This window comes from Scyliorhinus canicula, chromosome 8, assembly GCF_902713615.1.
Source record: "Scyliorhinus canicula chromosome 8, sScyCan1.1, whole genome shotgun sequence".
Taxonomy (NCBI): Eukaryota; Metazoa; Chordata; class Chondrichthyes; order Carcharhiniformes; family Scyliorhinidae; genus Scyliorhinus; species Scyliorhinus canicula.
In genome coordinates this window covers 189,091,819-189,110,116 of record NC_052153.1, presented here as the reverse complement: position 1 = coordinate 189,110,116, position 18,298 = coordinate 189,091,819, and positions in this window count along the sequence as shown.

The following is an 18,298-nucleotide window of genomic DNA, read 5'->3' as shown; positions in this document are numbered from 1 at the left end:
CAAAGTCAGATTGGCCTTCTTGAAAGTGAACCCTTGGACGGCGTTGGGTTCGGACGGGATTCCTGGTCGTGCACTCTGAGCCTGCGCGGACCAGCAGGCAGATGTGTTCGTGGACATCTCTAACCTGTCCCTACTCCGTACCGAGGTTAACACCTGTTTCAAGAAGACCACCATCATACCGGTGCCAAAGAAGAACCAGGCAGCGTGCCTCAATGACTACCATCTTGTGGCATTGACATCGATCATAATGAAGTGCTTTGGGAGATTAGTCGTGAAGCGTATCAACTCCATACTCCCAGAACCCCACAATCCACTGCAATTTGCATACTGCCACAACTGGTTCACAGCACACGCTGTCTCCCTGGCCCTACACTCATCCCTGGAGCATCTCAACAACAAGGACTCTTACATCAGACTCCTATTCATTGACTACAGCTCCACCTTCAACACCATAATCCCAGCCAAGCTCATATCAAAGCTCCAAAACCTAGGACTTGGCTCCTCCCTCATCAACTAGATCCTCTACTTTCTGACCCATAGACCACAATCAGTAAGAATTAACAACTACACCTCCTCCACGATTGTCCTCAATACCGGGGCCCTCAAGGCTGCGTACTTAGCCCCCTACTATAATCCCTGTACACGCACGACTGTGTGGAAAAATTTGGCTCCAACTCCATTTACAAGTTTGCTGATGACATGACCGTAGTGGGTCGGATCTCGAATAACAAGTCAGAGTACAGGAGGGAGATAGAGAACCTAGTGGTGTGGTGTAGCAACAATCTCTCCCTCAATATCAGCAAAACTAAAGAGCTGGTCATTGACTTCAGGAAGCAAAGTACTGTACACACCCCTGTCAGCATCAATGGGGCTGAGGTGGAGATGGTTAGTAGTTTCAAATTCCTAGGTGTGCACATCACCAAAAATCTGTCCTGATCCACCCACATCGACTCTACAACCAAGAAAGCACAACAGCGCCTATACTTCCTCAGGAAAGCAAGGAAATTTGGCATGTCCACATTAACTCTTACCAACCTTTACAGATGCACCAGAGAAAGCATCCTATCTGGCTGCATCACAGCCTGGTATGGCAACTGCTCGGCCCAGGACCACAAGGAACTTCAGAGAGTCGTGAACACCGTCCAGTCCATAATACGAACCTGCCTCCCATCCATTGACTCTACGCCTCCTGTTGCATGGGGAAAGCGGGCAGCATAATCAAAGACCCCCCTCCTACCCGGGTGGTGAAGGAGGAGGCTCCGGGAGAGAGGTAATACCTGACAGAAGGGAGGGGAAAGACAGAAATTCAGGGGAAACAAAGGGCAAAAAGAGGGGGGGGGGGGGGGTTGCAGAGAATGGGTAAAGCCCAGGGGGGAGGGAGGAGAAGAAGGGGAGCACAAGGACAGGGGGGAGAAGACTAAAGCGGTGGTCACAACCGATAGCACGTGGAGAGGACAAAAAAAAGAGGAAGCATTTGATGGCCCGGGAGTGAGGGCAGGCCTGATCGGACAGGGCTGGGACCACCAGGGTGAGGGGCAGCAACAGCAGCCCCCTCCCTCCTTCCCCCCCCCCCCGGAAAGCCCCTCCCTTCCTCCTCCTCCTCCCCTGCCCCCGCCCCCCAATTTGGATACCAACATGGATCTTGAAGGGCCTCAACGGGCCAGTGAAGAGATCGCCTATCTTAAAGAGTCTGAGGGTAGACGTGGCCTTCCTACAGGAAACACATGTAAGAGAGACTCCAGGACAGGTAATGTGTCAGGCATGGCACGAGAATGTAACCCCTTTATGGAGCCGGGGGGGGTGGACCCGTGAAAGTTTCACCACCTGAAAGAAAAATAATTCTCCTCCTCCTCCCTCGTGATTAAGGCCTACTCACCGTCAGACGTTTTTGTGGTCCGGAAGAGATTGCCTCCAGGGGTATCCAAGGTGGAATACTCCACGATTGTAACCTCCTACCATGCGCCACATTACATGGATGTGAGGTGGGAGAAGGGGCGGGCCCAACACCCCCCCCCCCCCCCCCCCCCACCCCATGGAGGCTGGGTCTCATTGCCGATGAGGAATTCTGTACTAAAATATCCCAAGCCATCAATGATTATGTAACCTGCAACCAGAATGGGGAGGTCTCGCCCTCCACGCTCTGGGAGGCACTGAAGGCGGTGATCTTGGGAAAAATAATAGCCTATAGCCTAACGAGGTTAAGGAGGCCTTTACGAACTTTTCCCAAGGGCGACAGACCTCCGAGCCCCCGGAGGGGAATTCCGGGATGAAACAGTTCCTCGGTGGACTGGAGATACCGGTGGTGCGGGAGGACAGGAAACAAGGGCTGGGAGAACCGCGAGGGCAGAGTGAAACTGTGGAATGGATCAATTCCATCCAGTCAGGGAATGCGCCGAGACTGCATGGGTTCCTGGCAGACTCTTACAAGAAATTCTCAGCAGCGCTGACCCCGCACTGCGGGAGATGTTCAATGACTCATTGTCAAAGCGGCCCTACCGCCCACACTGGCCCAGGCCTCAATCTCATTCACCCCCAAAAAGGACAAAAACCCGTCAGTGTGTGGATCATACAGACCCATCTCACTCCTAAATACTGATGTGAAAGTCCGAGTGAAAGCACTGGCGAGGCGCCTGGAGAGCTGCCCGCCAGGCGTGATCGCAGGAGATCAGACCGGGTTTGTGAAAGGCAGACAGCTCGCAGTGAACCTCAGGCACCTGCTGAATGTAATAATGGCCCCAATCCTGGGAGCGGACACCAGATGTGATTGTTTCCCTGGACGGTGCGAAAGCCTTCATTCGAGTAGAATGGAAGTACCTCATGGAGGTGCGTGAACAGTTTGGTTTGGAGCAGGGATCACCACGTGGGTGAAGCTACTGTACTACGTTCCTACGGTGGGCGTACGGACGGACGACACTAACTCTGAATAGGGAACAAGGCAGGGCGACATATCCCTGCTCCTGCTTGCACTGGCAATCAAATCGCTAGTTATTGCACTTAGATGGGGGTATTGGAGGACTGGCATTTGGAGAGGGAGTAAAGTTTTGCTGTAGCTCCCCTCTCTTTGTCACTTTCTTTCGGCATTGTGATGATCGGAATACCATGCCCCTTTAAGAGGCTTGGCATTGCCCCTTTAAGAGGCTTGGAACCCTGGGGGACTCCGCCTCTGGCTACGCCCCCTGGAAACAGTATTTAAGATGAGACTCCATTTTGCGAGCACACTTCTCTTGGATGCTGCCACTGTTCTCTGTTTATTAAAGCCTTTGATTACTGACCTCGCTTTCGCGTCGTAATTGAGAGTGCCTCAGGCATGTTTCAAAGTATTGCCTAATCCAAATAGCTGGACTTGTGTTTTCAGGATAGCTCCGTCACTAACCCGAATTTTCATTAAGCTGGGGGTAACAACCAGAGCCCAAGTTATCCTTGATTTGACTAGTTAGGCTTGTGAAGATGTGTCCTTTGAGGTGTTAATCCTTGGCTCGAAGATGAATACTTATCAGCGCAAGTTCCTGCCCAGCAACTTGTTGGTTTCACTGCCATTTGCAGCCTTATAACTGGACATTCCCTGCTGTGGCTTGAGCACCTGTATAAAGGTACATTGATGAGCCTGCCGTTAACCATTGAAATTGCGAATGGTGACCTCAGGCCGGCCATCAAGGCATGAGTGTCCGAGCCCTTTGGAGACCCATGAGGGAAGAACTCTAAAGCTAATTACCTTTGTTTTTAATTAGAATACCCAATTCTTTTTTTTCCAATTAAGGGGCAATTTGTGAAACCCACGCAAACATGGGGAGAATGTGCAAACTCCACACGGACAGTGACCCGGGAACGGGATTGAACCCGTGTCCTTGGCGCCATGAGGCAGCAGTGCTAACCACTGCACCACCGTGCTCCCCCCCCCCCCCCCCAACCGAGAGTTCAGATCCATCCCGATATCGGATATCTGTAAGCTGAGTAATGTCCCACTGATGAAGAAAAATAAAGCACAGCACAATCATAATCAGGTTTCCAAAATACCCCCCACACCCAATTGTTCGAAACAGAAATTGCCCACCCCCAATTATCGCCACATCCCCTTATCGTTTTAGAAAATTCCCCTCACACTTTTGAGTAATGGTGGGCCAGGCTCTGATCTCTAACCCACAACTCATTTTCATGTCGGCTAAATTAGGAATTCCCCAACAGCCCTGCCCCCGCACTCAGACTGGGCACATTATTGGCATCCTCTTTCCGTGGGCTGTCTGTGGCTTTCAACACCAGAACTTTCATTGATAGATAAGCTGTCTGTGAATCTACCACTGCTGATGTTCAAATGGCTCAGGACGCCCTGAGTCTTGGGGGAATCTATTGTGAACCATAAAGGAGTGAGGCTCAAACACACACACGTGTACTTACACCACATGCAATACACGTACAGCATGCACACGCACGCACACACACTCCAGGGTTTATAACACGCTGTCTTCAAATCTAGTGTTCCAGACACTCTAAAGCAGAATACAGAACAAATGGACTTCTGCGTTGACAGAATCATTTCAGCTTCTTTCATGTTCACATTACAGAGGGCTGGCTAACGTGGCAGCATGTGGCCATGTATGTCTTTCTTGGTCTGTAGCTGAATTGTGCTTCCTGAGCTGACACTAGAAAGATTGTAAAAACACAACATGGTTCACTGCTGAAATTCAGGAAAAGGGGACCTACAGGTCACTCCAGGTCTTTGACGAGTGAATTCAACCAAAGTTTGTTTATTCTCGTCATTATCGTAGACTTTTTTAAAAATCCATTCATTGGATGAGACCGTCACGGGCTGGGTCAGCCTTTATTGCCCATCTATAATTGCCCTGGAACTGAGTGGCTCGCTCGGCCATTTCAGAAGGGCAGTTATGAGTCAACCACGTCGCTGTGGGTCTGGAGTCACGTGTAGGCCAGACCGGGTAAGGGTGGCAGATTCCCCTCCCTAAAGGGCATCGGTACAACACTCAGCAATAGTTTCCCAGTGCACTCGCGATTGAGCCGTTGGCCATTAAGAAGTTCAGGGGTATGGAAAGGGATAGTGCGGGCGGGCGGGGGGGGGGGGGGGGTGTTAGATCGTAGGGTGCCCTTGTATGCTGATGACTTGTTATACATGACGGAACTGAGTGTGTCGATAGGGGGAATATTGGAGCTGCTTCGGGTGTTTGGGTCTTCCTCGGGGTACCAATCATATCCAGACGAGCGAGTATTTTGTGGTGTCTCGGCCAGGGGTGGGGGGGCTGCCATTCCGTAGGGCGGGGACTTGAAGTGTTGGCTAGTGTAGACTTTTTATTTATTTATTTAAAAAAAAAAAAATTTAGATTACCCAATTATTTTTTCCAATTAAGGGGCAATTTAGCATGGCCAATCCACCTACCCTGCACATCTTTGGGTTGTGGGGGCGAAACCCACGCAGACACGGGGAGAATGTGCAAACTCCACACGGACAGTGACCCAGAGCCGGGATCGAACCTGGGACCTCAGCGCCGTGAGGCGGTTGTGCTAACCACTGCGCTACCGTGCTGCCCGGCTAGTGTAGACTTGAGAGATGAACAGACACTTCCAACACTGATGAAGGTTCAACTCAATTTTATTAACTAACTAACACACGATGACTGTGGGTCTAAATGATGCTAACTTAAACTAGAGACCTAAGCCTTGTCCGAACCAGTTGATTCTCTCAGCACGTGGTGAGAGTCTGTGCTGGGCTGGATGAGTTCTTGTTACACTCCGAGGCAGCACCCAGAATGAGCGGGAACCGTGGTGCCCTCTGCCTTTATAGTGTGTGTATTCTAACTGGTGATTGGCTGCGGTGTTTGTCCATGTTGATTGGTCCCTGTGTGTGTCCATCAGTGTGTGTCTGCACCATGATATACTGTATATTATGGACTTGCTTTAGATTTCTGGGGGTGAAGGTTGCTCAGGAGTGGGGGGGGGGGGGGGGGGGGGGGGGGGGGGTGCTCCGCAGGTACAACATTTCTAGTTTGGTGGGGAGTGTGGAAGCTGATCTGGCAAGGTGGGATGGTCTCCCTCTGTCACTGGCAGGTCGGGTACAGGCGGTTAAAATGAACGTGTTGCTGTGATTTCTGTTTATTTTCCAATCCCTGCCAATTTTCCTGCCAAAGACATTTTTCAGAGAGATTGAAGGAAGGATTACTTTGTTCATATGGGGAGGGAAGGTGGCCAGAGTTAGAAAGGTGCTGCTACAGAGGGGAAGGCAGGCAGGGGGTTTGGGTCTTCCGAATCTGATGTATTATTACTGGGCGGCAAATGTGGAGAAGGTGCGGAGCTGGGACAGAGGGGTTGATTCCCAGTGGGTCAGAATGGAGGAGAGTCTGTGCAGGGGGTCGGGATTGAAGGCACTAGCAACGGCCCCGCTCCCGATAGCTCCGGGGAAATACTCAGGGAGTCCGGTAATAATAGTTTCATTGAAAATCTGGAGGCAGTTTCACCAACACTTCGGGTTGGGGGCGGGGTCAAGGGAAATGCCGATTCAGGAGAACCACAGATTTGAGTAAGGGAAGTGGGATGGAAATGTGCAGGGTCGGTGGATTGGCCATGCTAAATTGCCCCTTAATTGGAAAAAAAAAGAATTGGGTACTTTAAATTTTAAAAAAGACAATAGTTTCATGGTCATCATCAGACTTTTAATTCCAGATGTTTTTATTCAATTGCCATTCCTGATAGCATCTGGCGTTAATTGAACTTTCTCCAAGTTCAGTTTATCATTCCTGAAATGGAGAACCTTAAGCTTCACATAATTATGGAAACACATCGTTGCCGTAATATGTTCTCACTCTTGGCCTGAAAACAGTGTCCTTTTCTCGTGTTTTAAATCTTAGAGTTACGTTTGGTGATCCTGTACCTCTCAGTGTTCGCTCTCAGTGACTTCCCAAGTATCCTAATTCTATTTAATGAAATGAATTCCTGTATCACCCAGTTTTCAGGCATTTATTTGGACTACCAAGTTCACCAATGTGATGAGCAAAACGCAGGCATATATGTCGGATTGGATACGCGCCAGCAAGATATTGAGTTAAGGATACCAAGTAAGAAACTTTCTTTACTCAAACTTGACATGAATTCTATCCCTTTACATTTGCCGGTCAAGGTCTTAACGCCTGTTTGAGGCGATCTCTACAAATATGGCCTCAACCTCTGGCCCTCCCCCAGAAGTTCTGCTCCCCCATCCCTCCAACTTTTTCATTGATCATTTCATGGAATGGGGACTGCTGACTAAACCAGTATTTATTGCCCATTCCCAATGATCCCCCCGAAGATGATGGTGAACATTTCTGCAGCTGCAGGCTTGATGTTGTATTGCAGACAGCCCTGCTGCGTCTTAACAAAGCATTTCTGTATCAGAAGCCAGTTGTGGTCACATGGTCACCATCCACCCAGAATGGCTTAAAGATAAAAGGCCAATTTACTTCTATTCTTTCATGGATGTATATCATAGCTCAGTCTCAGTTTGGGTTATGCCAGGGCCACTCACTCAGCTCCTGACTTGGTCCATACGTGGACAAAAGAGCTGAACTCGAGAGGCGAGAGTGACTGCCCTTCGCATCCAAGGTGGTATCTGCAAGAATGTGACATCGAGGAGACCTGGTAAAGCCTGAGTCGATTGGAATCCGGGGGGGGGGGGGGGGGGGGGGGAGGGAAACTCTCCGCTGGTTGGAGTCATACCCGGCACAAAGGAAGATAGTTGTGGTGGTTGGAGGTCAATCACCTCAGTCCCAGATCCTCATCATTGCAGGAGTTCCTCAGGGTTGTGTCTTCAGCCCAACCATCTTCAGCTGCTTCATCAATGACCTTCCTTCCGACATAAGGTCAGAGGTGGTGATAGTCGCTGATGACGGCACAATGTTCAGCACCATCCGCGACTCCTCAGATAATGAAGCAGTTCATATCATTAGTAAACAATCCATCAGACTAGGTGAAACTCACAACATTTCATTTTCTTCTCCTTCAGATGTTCTCAAAGAATATTTTGCTTTTGGCCATTCTGTATCTTTTGCAAGATACAGAAAGTAGGACTTTGGTCCTAATAACTCCTGTTAGATACTTAGCTGCTGTACTCTTGAATCACCACAGATAAATTCAAGCATTTTATGATTAGACAAAGATGAGGATGAATTTCTTCTTTGAGTTGTTAGCCTTTGGAATTCCCTTTCCACAGATGTCGGGAGAGGCTGAATCGTTAAATATATTCAAGGCCGAGTCAAAATTTTGATTGGCAAGAGAGTCATGGGCTCAGAGTTGTGAAATAAAGAGGAGTTGAGGCCACAATTTGATCAGCCATGATCCTATTGGATGGTGGAGCAGGCTGGATGGGCTGAATGGCCTACTCCTGCTTCTATTTCTGATGATCTTATAAATTAAACACTAACCTCCAGGACATGAGCTGGATAGATTGTATCAGGAAATTAGGGTTTCTAGGGAAAAGGCAGGAAAATGGACGGGAGGAAGGTCGGATCAGCCATGATCCTTTTGAATGGCAGAGCAGGCTTGAGGGGCCGAATGGCCTCCTTCTGTTCCTATTTCTTGTGGTATTTATTATGGTCTTATAGACAATGCTGTGAGCATTGGGGCAGCACGGTAGCATGGTGGTTAGCATAAATGCTTCACAGCTCCAGGGTCCCAGGTTCGATTCCCGGCTGGGTCACTGTCTGTGCGGAGTCTGCACGTCCTCCCCGTGTGTGCGTGGGTTTCCTCCGGGTTCTCCGGTTTCCTCCCACAGTCTAAAGATTTGCGGGTGAGGTGGATTGGCCGTGATAAATTGCCCGTAGTGTCCTAAAATGTAAGGTTAAGGGGGTGGTTGTTGGGTTACGGGTATAGGGTGGATATGTGGGTTTGAGTAGGGTGATCATTGCTCGGCACATCGAGGGCCGAAGGGCCTGTTCTGTGCTGTACTGTTCTATGTCTATGTTATGTTAAATCCAAAGAAAACAGGAACATTTTTTAAGAAGTTTTAATTTGAAATTTCCTTTGGAAACTTTTAAGTTTTAAAAATATCCATGGGGGAAAACCGGCTGTTGACTATCCGGAATCATCCAAATGGGTAACGAAAAGTCTAGACCAATTGACTGGAGGAAGGAGGTGACCGTGTGGAGGGATGAATCTCATGATTGAAGTCTGGCGGTGAGAGAATATGTGATGAAATCTTCAGGAATGTGTCCAACTAGGATTGGCAACCACTCCAGGCCCCTTAAATGCATCAATTAGGGCCTTAATGCTTGTTAAAAGACATCACCCAGAAATTAGGCAATGAGTTGGGGGACATTGAACATAAAGAACCAGGAGCAGGATTAGACCATTCAGCCCATCGAGCCCACTCTACCATTCATGGCTGATCTTATCTCAGCCTCACTTACACCTTCCTGCCCACTCCCCATAACCCTTCATCCCACCACTAATTAAAATCCGACCTACCTCCTCCTTGGTTTGGCCATCCCCTGTCCAGCAAAAACCTGTTGAACTCCATTTTGAAATTTCCAGTTGAGCCCCAGCCTCAACAATGTTTTTTTTTGCGGGGGAGGGGGGGGGGGGGGAGTTTTCCAGACTTCCATCACCCTTCTGTGAAGATGATTGTCCCAACATCACCCCTGAAATTCTTAGCTCCAATTTTGAGATTATTCGTCTTTATTCTCGACTCCACCCCCCCCCCCCCCCCCCCCACCCCACCACCACCGGAGGAAATGGTTCTGTCTGTCTGCAATATCAATGCCTTCAGCGGTCGGTTAACTGATCATAACTAGTGGGCCACTGCACCTAATGGAAATGAAAAACCTGCCCTGTAAAGTTTCCCCAGGTGGATGACAGCATCCATTAAATTGATCCAACTGAGTTAAGGTCACGGAGCACGTGTTTGTCATATGGCCCTTTGAGTTTGCTGTGCCATTCAATAGAATCATCAACTTTTGCCCAAAAACTCAGAGATCACAGTCCGGAATATGGTCATTGACTATCAATCTCTCTGGGTGAGAAAATTTCTAAAATTCACAACCTTCTGAGTGCAGGTATTTCTCCTCTTTGTGATTGTCCTCCCTAGTTCTACATTCTGCAGTCACGGGAAAGCAGCCTTTCTGTCAAAACCTCCCTGAATGAAATCACCTCTCATTCTTCTTAACACGTTCAAATATAGGCCCATTTTACTCCGTTGTAAGACAACCCTATCATCCCAGGATTTGGCCCAGCGAACATAAGAACTAGGAGCAGGAGTAGGCCATCTGGCCCCTCGAGCCTGCTCCGCCATTCAATGAGATCATGGCTGATCTTTTGTGGACTCAGCTCCACTTTCCGGCCCGAACACCATAGCCCTTAATCCCTTTATTCTTCAAAAAACTATCTATCTTTACCTTAAAAACATTTAATGAAGGAGCCTCAACTGCTTCACTGGGCAAGGAATTCCATAGATTCACAACCCTTTGGGTGAAGAAGTTCCTCCTAAACTCAGTCCTAAATCTACTTCCCCTTATTTTGAGGCTATGTCCCCTAGTTCTGCTTTCACCCGCCAGTGGAAATAACCTGCCCGCATCTATCCTATCTATTCCCTTTGTAATTTTATATGTTTCTATAAGATCCCCCCTCATCCTTCTAAATTCCAATGAATACAGTCCCAGTCTACTCAACCTCTCCTCGTAATCCAACCCCTTCAGCTCTGGGATTAACCTAGTGAATCTCCTCTACACACCCTCCAATGCCAGTATGTCCTTTCTCAAGTAAGGAGACCAAAACTGAACACAATACTCCAGGTGCGGCCTCACTAACATCTTATACAATTGCAGCATAACCTCCCTAGTCTTAAACTCCATCCCTCTAGCAATGAAGGACAAAATTCCATTTGCCTTCTTAATCACCTGTTGCACCTGTAAACCAATTTTCTGTGACTCATGCACTAGCACACCCAGGTCTCTCTGCACAGCAGCATGCTTTAATATTTTATCGTTTAAATAATAATCCCGTTTGCTGTTATTCCTACCAAAATGGATAACCTCACATTTGTCAACCTTGTATTCCATCTGCCAGACCCTAGCCCATTCACTTAACCTATCCAAATCCCTCTGCAGACTTCCAGTATCCTCTGCACTTTTCGCTTTACCACTCATCTTAGTGTCATCTGCAAACTTGGACACATTGCCCTTGGTCCCCAACTCCAAATCATCTATGTAATGATACATTCACGCTAAGGCAACTATATCCTTCCCTAGATAAGGAGAGTAAAACTGGATGCCAGGTCAGGACAGCACACTAGCACAGTGGTTAGCACAGTTGTATCACAGCTCCATCACAGCTCCAGGGTCCCAGATTCGATTCCCGGCTTGGGTCATTGTCTGTGCGGAGTCTGCATGTTCTCCCCGTGTGTGCGTGGGTTTCCTCCGGGTGCTCCGGTTTCCTCCCACAGTCCAAAGATGTTCAGGTTGGGTGGATTGGCCATGATAAATTGCCCTTAGTGTCTTAAAAAGGTTAGGTGGGGTTTTTGGGTTAAGTAGGGTGCTCTTTCCAAGGGCCAGTGCCGACTCGATGGGCCGAATGGTTTCCTTCTGCACTGTAAATTCTGTAATTCTATGATTCCCATATCAATGCAGCAAACTTTCTTACTTTTATACTCCAACCCCTTGTATTAAAGGTAAGTTGCCATTTCTATTCCATTTGCTTGCTGTACATGTCCATTCACTTTCATCCATATACAAGGACCCATATTACCCAGGGCCCTGTGAATCCCAGCATTTACAGGTCTGCCACTTTCCTCTTTAACAACAAGCTCACCACTACCTTCTCAAGGGCAATTAGGGATGGACACAAAATGCTGGTCTTGCCGGCGACACTTACATCCCATGAAAGAATATTTTTTTTAGAAAAGAGACACATTGATTCAGTAGGCTTCTGCCTAATACGAGGAAATGTAAAATTTAAAGAAAGAGTGCAAAGTTGGGGCTGCTGTTGTCAGATGGGGACTTTTGAAGTCATATCGTAATGAAAGGGTGGGATGTCCAACAGAGATTCAGTGTTCAGGTTTGCTGTAACAGTGCAGCAGACAGATTTCTTTTTTTCAGGGGCAGTTTAGCGTGGCCAGTCCATCTACCCAGCACATCTTTGGGTTGTGGGGGTGAGACCCACACAGACACGGGGAGAATGTGCAAACTCCACACGGACAGTGATCCGGGGCCAGGATCGAACCCCGGTCCTCAGCGCCGTGAGGCAGCAGCGCTAACCACTTGCACCCCTTGCATAATTTGGTTAGGGATGTGGGTTCTACAGGAAAGAAACGGTAGCCTTCAGAATAGTTAATAAGAACAACTTGTATTTCTATAGCACCTTTCGCAACCTCCGGCTAATTCAAAGTGCTTTACAGTCAACAAAGTATTTTGGTGAAGTGTGGTTTCTGTCATTGGAAACACGGGGTAATGCACTCCAGGCTGCTAAAAACAGGAAAGAAATAATAACGAGGTCGTCCGTTTTCTTTAATCAATCGCCAGGCCAGCATTTATTGTCCAGCTCGAGTTGCCCCTTGAGAAGCTGCCGGTGAACTGGTGCAGTCCACGTGGTGTAGGTATTCTCACACTGAAAAAATGGCGATTTTGTTTCCAAGTCAGGATGGTGAGCGGCTTGGAGGGAACGTTCAGATGATTGTATTCCCATGCATCTGGATAGAAATTGGACAGGATGCCCGGGAGAATTCCCATGGGCCCTGTTCCAAGATGTGGGATTTTTTTATGTTCGCTGGTAATGCCAGCCTGCCGGGTGAGGGGCATGAACCCACTGCCTGCTGACTCGGTGCCAAGGACGCCACAATTGACATGGACGGCAAAATGCTCCTCGCCACCTTCTGATGCCCAACTATGGGTGGGCAATAAATGCTGGACTCGCCAGCGATGCCCACATCCCGTAAATGAATTTTAAAAAATGGGGTTTCAGCAAAAAAAATCTATTGAGTAATCTGAAACTTCTAATCACTTGATGATTAATAATGAGCTTCACGGATCAATCATGGCACTGGTACGGCTAACAGCATCCTTCGGAGCTGTGTCTCGCCCATCATGCGAGTCTTTCATTTTAAGTGTGTCGAGGGGTGAAGTGAGGGCAGAATCGAATAGGGCGAGGTTACGATGCCACCCACAATCAAAATGTCGGGCTTTGCTAATTGCTGAAGCTGCCGCGGTGAGAATCAGGATTCATCCCATAGGGGAGGGGGGGGCGGAGCAGTGGTTAACCCTGCTGCCTCACGGAGCTGAGAACCCGGGTTCGATCCCGGCCCCGCGTCACTGTCCGTGTGGAGTTTCCACGTTCTCCCCGTGTCTGCGTGGGTCTCACCCCCACAACCCAAAGATGTGCATAAAAGCAAATTACTGCGGATGCTGGAATCTGAAACCAAAGGGAAAATGCTGGGAAATCTCAGCAGGTCTGGCAGCATCTGTAGGGAGAGAAAAGAGCTAACGTTTCCAGTCCTGATGACTCTTTGTCAAAGCTTTTTCCCTTTCCAAAGATGTGCAGGGTAGGTGGATTGGCCACGATAAATTGCCCCTAATTGGAAAAAATGAATTGGGTACTCTAAATTTATTTTTTAAATAAATAAATAAATAACGCTGGAATTTTAAAGTCAGTAACAGTGACTGTGGAACGATCAGCAATTGTTGGTAAAAATGCCCCATCTGGCTCACAAATGTCCCTTTACAGACAGTCCACTTCCATCCTGACCCATGTGACTTCAGAACCACAACCATTTAGTTGGGGGAAAGTTGTGTCTGCATGTTCTGACCCCCATGGAGAAGATGGTTCACTGTTACAATGGTCAGTGGCGGCGTTTAAACTATTGCAGATGACCACATCCTCCCATCTAATCTCCTATAATCTCACTTCCCCCTTGTCCCATGATCTCTCCTGATTTGCAAGCTTTGTGTAGGCGTCGGTATTTTACCTTTTATTTCCTCATTTTGATCACCCCCCCTCGAATCTCCCCTGAACCTTCTCTGCCACGAGTAGAACGCCCCGACCTTCTCCCGTCCCTCGACATACACAAGCCACAATGACTGTCTCTTTCCACCAGACCTTTTCGAATCGGACTCATGGCGTTCTGAAGAAACAGGGGATGTTTGAGTGTAATCCTTCAGTGAACAATGGTGGAGGTGGTGGTGGAGGAGGGGAGGGGAGGGGAGGGGAGCTGTGGACGTCACTGATCTAAAGAGGTACTTACACATGATCTGGTGTAATAGGTGCAGTTGACTTGAGTGTGTGGTAGGTGGGGGAAATCCTGGCCTCATCTTTAAGAATACTCCAGCGAGCTGTTCACTCATAAACTCCTCTTATTCAAATATCAAAAGTTTGTCTGTGGTGAGTTAGCCAATTTCTGCTGGGGGTTTTTTTTCTTATTCATTTACAGGATGTGGGCAGTGTTGGCAAAGTGAGCAGTTATTGATTATTCTAATTGCCCTGGAGAATAATGGTGGTGATCTACCTTCTTGACGACTGCTTGGCTTGCTGGGCCGTTTCAGAGGGCTGTTGAGAATCAACCGCATCACTGTGGGTCTGAAGTTACATACATACATATATGTATCACGTTTGTAGGTTGGGGGGGGGGGGGGGGGGAGGCGCAGTTGGGCACGCACAACTTTGGCCTTCGGGTGAGACTAAACCAAGAGTCCTGTCCATTAATGGCTCTTCAAAAAAGGAAGTGAAATATCCCACAGAACAACTAAAGAGCGGGGTGATTTCCTCGGAGTCTGGTCCAATATTCCTTACTCACTCCCACATGACAAACCATGGCTAACTTTTATATAAATTTAGAGTACCCAATTTATTTCCAATTAAGGGGTAATTTAGCGTGGCCAATTCGCCTATGCTGCACATCTTTGGGTTATGGGGGGAGAAACCCACGCAAACACGGGGAGAATGTGCAAACTCCACACCGACAGTGACCCAGAGCCGGGATCGAACCCGGGACCTCGGCACCGTGAGGCAGCAGGGCTAACCCACTGCGCCACCGTGCTGCCCACAACCATGGCTAACTTTACCCAAACCAGCCTGGCACAAAATAGGCGCAATTGGATTGGTCACTCATGCTGCAACATTGGTGGTTTAGCTCACTTGGCTAGATCGCTGGTTCATAATGCAGAGCGAGGCCAGCAGTGTGGGTTCAATTCCTGTACTGGCTGAGGTTATTCATGAAGGCTCCACCTTCTCAACCTTGTGTCTCACCTGAGGTGTGCTGATCCTCAGGTTAAATCACCCCCAGTCAGCTCTCTCTCCCCGCCCCCCCCCCCCCCCCCCCTCAAAGGGGAAAGCAGCCTATGGTCATCTGGGACTATGGCGACTACCGTTACCAATATCATCCTCTATTTTCTGAAACCAAAGAGAAAATGCTGGAAAATCAGCAAAGTTGGTCATCTGGACTGGAAACGTTGGCTCTTTTCTCTCCCTACAGCTGCTGCCAGACCTGCTGAGATTTTCCAGCATTTTCTCTTTGGTTTCAGATTCCAGCATCCGTAGTAATTTGCTTTTACCCCCTATTTTCTCCCGACGTCATTAATTAATCCATTGATCTGAGCCCGGGCCTAAAGGGGCTGGTTTAGCTCACTCGGCTAAATCGCTGGCTTTTAAAGCAGACCAAGGCAGGCCAGCAGCACGGTTCGATTCCCGTACCAGCCTCCCCGGACAGGCGCCGGAATGTGGCGACTAGGGGCTTTTCACAGTAACTTCATTGAAGCCTACTCGTGACAAGCGATTCGAATTCGAAGTGTTGCATCACTAACCGGCGTACCGTATCTGATACATTTGAGTTGTTTCTCGGTGCTTTGCAAAAGATGAAATTCGTATACGTTCCAGAAGCACAGGACGCCCCGAAGCCAATGAAACGGAGGGCTGGATTGTACATTTGTAAATCGGTGCCCTCAAGTAGCGCCCAGTCTCACTTAGTAAAAGATGGAATACCGACCTCACGTTGGCACTCCGACACCACCCTGCCAATCTCCGACAATATGGAAGGCAAGCAGGGGCTCAAACTGGAAGCCCCCTTGCCTGTTTGAGCAAATCCATTAACAAGTTACTGAGCTGGTTAAAAAGCCGAATGACTGCAATTTTTAATTCATGGCTGCGTGTGGCAGAATCTGGCAGTGTAAATAAAAGTAAAGTAAATATCGCTTATTGTCACGAGTAGGCTTCAAATGAAGTTACTGTGAAAAGCCCCTAGTCGCCACATTCCGGCGCCTGTTCGGGGAGGCTGGTACAGGAATTGAACCGTGCTGCTGGCCTGCCTTGGTCTGCTTTAAAAGCCAGCGATTTAGCCCTGTGCTAAACAGCCCCTTTGGCCGTTAGTAGAATTTATTTATTCAGTTCTTATTGGCTAACGTAACGAGGAGGGAAAGGGCCCAGAACTGACTTCAAGTTCATTGCGCAGCCCCTCTAGTGTTCTAGACACCTGATTGGGCATGCAGCCTCCCCCCCTCCTCCTCCCCCCTCCCCCTCCTCCTCCTCCTCCCTCCCCTCCTCCCCTCCTCCCCTCCTCCTCCCCTCCTCCTCCCCTCCTCCCCTCCTCCCCTCCTCCTCCTCCTCCTCCTCCTCCCCCTCCTCCCCCTCCTCCTCCTCCTCCCCCCCTCCTCCTCCTCCTCCCCCCCTCCCCCTCCTCCCCCCCAATTTACACAGCAAGACTCCGCAAACAGGAATAAGATAATAACCAGATCTTCTGTTTTTAGTTGCGTTGTTTGACCAAGACCACATTTGGAGTTTCGTGTGCAGTTCTGTTCACCTCATTATAGGAAGGATGTGGAAGCATTGGAAAGGGTGCAAAGGAGATTTACCAGGATGCTGCCTGGTTATCCTGCAGGATAGGTCTTATGAGGAAAGGTTGAGGGAGCTAGGGCTTTTCTCTTTGGAGCGGAGGAGGATGAGAGGCGACTTAATAGAGGTTTATAAGATGATGAGGGGGATAGATAGAGTGGACGTTCAGAGACTATTTCCTCGGGTGGATGTAGCTGTTACAAGGGGGCATAACTATAAGATTCAGGGTGGGAGATATAGGAGGGATATCAGAGGTAGGTTCTTTACTCAGAGAGTGGTTAGGGTGTGGAATGGACTGCCTGCTGTGATAGTGGAGTCGGACACTTTAGGAACTTTCAAGCGGTTATTGGATAGGCACATGGAGCACACCAGAATGACAGGGAGTGGGATAGCTTGATCTTGGGTTTGGACAATGCTCGGCACAACATCGAGGGCCGAAGGGCCTGTTCTGTGCTGTACTGTTCTATGTTCTGTAAGACGGCAAATAGTCCTTCACAACGTGAGCTGTTGGGGCCACCTGTGAGGGTAGACAGCAGCATGGTTTCATGTCCTGCCCACTCTTAACAGGGCAGCACGATTACACTGAGTGTCAGCCTGAATTATGCATTCAAGTATCTGGAGAGCAATTTGAACCCACAACCTTCTGAGTCAGAAGAGAGAATGCTGCCAATGGAGCTACAGCTGACACATCAGGTACTATATAAAGGCCACTGTGTTACAAAATTGAACATGTCAAATTCTGCTGTTACATAAGAGTTGCAGAATTCTGTGCCAGTGCTTATCACTGGATTTCACAATTTCAAACATTCTCACAGTTTTAATTCTGCTGTTTCTTCATTCAATTTCCCCAGGACTGATGCAGCGATGGGGAAATCAGCCAGGCTCCCTGACTTCAGTTGCTTCAGACCATCTCCCTGCTGCTGCGACTTGCTCAGCTTGACCCGGGTTGAGCGGACGAGCAGAGTCAAGGGGCAGACAGCTCAGACCAACAACTCATGGCACCTTAGCCTGGCTGGACTGTAAGATAATCCTCTGAACCACCACTCGATAGCCAAAGACCAGGCCAGACCAGTGGGAGTAAAGTAAAAGCGGGATACTGTAAATGCTGGAGATCTGCAATAAAGCAAAGTGTTGGAAAGGCTCACGTCTTACAGCATCTTTGGAGAGAGAGACAGAGTTACTGTCCAATTGACTCCTCTTCCGAATGGGAATAAAAAGCTGACTCCACAGTTGTAGAACATGAACTGAGTTTAGCTCGAGTCCTCTCTGTCAACTCCCAATGTGGCATTGACTCATATTTAGCGCCGTATGGGAAATTTCATTGAGAGGTCACAGGTTAGCTGCTCTGAGCTCCAGAAGAAATATTAACAGGCAATGGGATTGAGGAGGAAAAGGATCTTGGGGTACAGACGCATAAATCACTTAAAGTCACAATGCAGGTTAAAACACAGGCGGCAGGGCAGCACGGTGGCCTAGTGGTTAGCACAACCGCCTCACGGCGTTGAGGTCCCAGGTT